Genomic DNA, 3,805 nt, shown 5'->3' on the forward strand with positions numbered 1-3,805 from the left:
TGGGTGGTGATGACTAGCTGCCTTCCCTCTAGCTTACACTGCAAATTAGGGACGGCTAGCGCAGATAGCCCTCGTGTAGCTTTGCGCGAAATTCAAAACAAACAAACCAATCTAACAATTTAACCTTCAGCACAGTTAAAACTCGTGTTCTTGAGAATGATCGCACCAGTGATCGAAACGTCGTACCTATTTTAAAAACAAACCAAACCTTACTGTAAAGGCCTGATATGGCCAGGTGGTTAGGGTGCTTGACTCGCAACCAGATGGCCCCACCAAACATGCTCAACCTTGAAACCGTGGGGGCATTATAATGTGACTGTCAGTTCGTTGGTAAAAAGAGTAGCCCAAGAGTTGGCGGTGGGTGGTGATGACTAGCTGCCTTCCCTCTAGTCTTTCACTGCTAAATTAGGGACGGCTAGCGCAGACAGCCCTCTTGTAGCTTTTCGTGAAATTCGAAAAAAACCAAACCTGATAAAGAGCAAAACAGAACAAAGTAACACTAATATTTCGATTACAATATAAATTCAGTGCTATTATCTGTCAATTTTCTATCAATATTCTTGATTAATTAATAATCAACATTAACACTGTTTGTATCATTTATTTGTTTCATAAATGTTTATACCTTAGCATTGACGCAACGGAGGTGTTCGACGAGTGCCACTTGTGTTTCGTTATAATCGAATTTTGTGTAAGTCATATTTAATGTACATTTACCCGTTATGCCTTGGCCTTGTGTGGATAAGAAGGATAATATTGCACAGCTTGGAACTCACCTGACGAACATCCACATGTTCAAAACTACGTTCGAACACACCGTACTGTAAAAATAATTATATCACGTGTACACGCTTTCAAAAAAATATGGTAGATGGTATTATATTAGTATGCACGTACAGTAATCCTCCAGCTTGAACAAACTTACTTTTCTTTCATCTAAAGTACGTAACTGATAGAAATTAAATCCCGCATTATCAGTTATTATTATTTTTGTACTATATTTTAACAGTACTACAACGGGTTCTTAACAAATCTTCATTTCAACAATACTGTAAAAATACCTGATGTGCGGACGTTATAATGCGTATGCCACTAGATATTAAAGTAACTATCACCCAAGATCACAGCGAGCCCATATAAGCGGGAACCCTTATCATTGGTGAACCCCAAGGCCTACAGCCCCCATTGGCTTTAATTGTAACTGTTGTTGTTTTACAGGTTAGTCTTTTCGTAGTCAATGTATTTTTATTTGTACCTCTGATTTATAGAGTTAGCTGGCTTACTGTCATAATATTAAATATTCCAGTTTTAACCCAAAATATTTAAAGATGTAAAGTTATAAACTTGATCATTTTTTATTAAAAGTGATTATTCATTTCACACACGTCTGGAAGATAAACTCGGTATGGATAGTGCATTACTCCAGTGTTTATCAAAGTGAAGTTGTATTGTTGAAATAACTGCGTTTATGGTGTGAAACTTAATTTTGAGGAAACATGCTGTGGGAAAGTTACATTTCCAAACATTATTTCACCTTAGTTAGAAACGTATTTTATTTAAGTAATTTTGATATGATCTTAATCGGTTTTGGCATGCTAACACATCCTTTGATAGGGCAAATGTAAACCTTTTTTTCCCCTTTTGTGACATTATTTCATAAGTTAAGATTCAGGCAATTTTTAAAACGTTATTTAAGTTTCTATTAACGGTTACTCTTTAAAACCGTTTTGTTCCGTGTCTTGTAGTGTGCATCTAGGTTTAGAGATTATAGTCGAAAGAAAAAGTTATTTTTATTGAAACTTTATGGTGTGGAATTTCAACAAACATTTGTGTTTTCTTGTTGTATAAAAATTAATCTAAATTTTTTGACTATAAATGTAGATTATAAATTTCACTGGGATACAAGATTTTTTAAAACTGAATGATGTATGGTGTGATTTTTCTTCAGAGTTAAACAGTCTTTTTGACGGTTTGTATTGTGTAGGTTTGAGTCCTTGATGTTATTTTGTTTTTGATTCATATCATCCTTTTGAAATATAGATCCGAGTTATTTATCGATCCTTCAGTTGATTGTAAATATTCTACTACATATATAGAAATTACTGTGTATCATGTAAAAATAAACTATTTTAAAATGACTATGAATCTGTGGTGTATATTCTTTCATTACTACTGGACATAGCTAATTGCCAGAAATATAATTATAGCTACAGACGGAAATTAAAATCTTAACCTGGGTAATAAGAAGCAACCTATATATATATTTTTGATACCGATAAAATTATAACTCTGTGAGACTCCAAATGTCAAAAATGGGAATTTTGGATAGTTTCAACCGAAGACTGGAATACATACTTTGAAAAAAAAATTAAATGTATGTACATCGCATTGTCAAAGGATGTTTACGGTTTCCCAAAGTAAGAGATGATAAAATAGTGAGAAAAATAGATAAAAGAAAAAAAACCTGAAAGTGAGAATTTATTAAAATACGAACAATTTAAAGGTGAGGTATATAAAGTGTAAAACATTCGAAATATCTGTATATTCCAAAATTTTGTAAGATAACATGTGAGAGTTCATTAATCACTCCAAAAGACCACAAAAATGAAAACGAATTTTTCACTGAGTGTATAAAGTAACGTAAGCGATTTCAAAACAAAGACCAATTGAAAAGAGACTCGGTTGATATATCTTATAAAATTCAATATATATCAGGCAAGTTTGAATTTGATTTTAGTATTTGTTAAAACATTTTGTGGTAAATAAAGATATTTATTGAAATACGGGCGAATTTGACAGTAAAAGCACAAATATATTTATTGAAATAAGGGCGATTTGACAGTAAAAGCACAAATATATTTGTTGAAATAAGGGCGATTTGACAGTAAAAGCACAAATATATTTATTGAACTAAGGGCAATTTGACATTAAAAGCACATATATTTATTGAAATAAGGGCAATTTGACAGTAAAAGCACAAATATATTTATTGAACTAAGGGCAATTTGACAGTAAAAGCACAAAGATATTTATTGAAATAAGGGCAATTTGACAGTAAAAGCACAAAGATATTTATTGAAATAAGGGCAATTTGACAGTAAAAGCACAAAGATATTTATTGAAATAAGGGCAATTTGACAGTAAAAGCAACTTCTCAGATGATCTATGATATAGCATTTCACTTAGATCTAGTGCCATTCATTTATTTATTTTCTGTACAAAAGTATTGTATTTAACATCTATAATTAACACACTTTTTTTGCCCTTTCCCATATTTCTAAACACTATGAGACCGAGTTTATAATAGGCTAGAACCAGTAATAATAAAGTTGATGACAATCTTGTAGTAATATATCTAAAGGTTTTATTCGTACGAAAATAATGTTAGCTTTCTTAACTGCAATAGCCTTGTTATAAACAGTATTTCATGGTTGTTATGGAATACCTTAATTTGGCTAAAGCAGATTTTCATTGACAAGTTCATCAAGATTTTCCTGAATGGGTGCCTGCTACACTACAGGGGTGTCTGGGAAGACTTGTTTCTGACTAAAGTCACATCTATAGAAACAGTCTGAGGAGGTCCTAGCAAAAAAGCAATAGCTTTGGTACCTCCACCTTGTCCAATATCCCAATAAGCTTTAAAATTATTACTCAAATTTCCAATGTCACAAGCATTAGGCCCAGCATGGCCAGGTGGTTAGGATGCTCGACTCGCAATCTGCAGGTCGCGAGTTCGCATCCCCGTCCCACCAAACATGCTTGCCCTTTCAGCCGTGGGGGCGTTATAATGTGACGGTCAATCCCA

This window comes from Limulus polyphemus, unplaced genomic scaffold (assembly GCF_000517525.1).
Source record: "Limulus polyphemus unplaced genomic scaffold, Limulus_polyphemus-2.1.2 Scaffold4908, whole genome shotgun sequence".
Classification (NCBI taxonomy): Eukaryota; Metazoa; Arthropoda; class Merostomata; order Xiphosura; family Limulidae; genus Limulus; species Limulus polyphemus.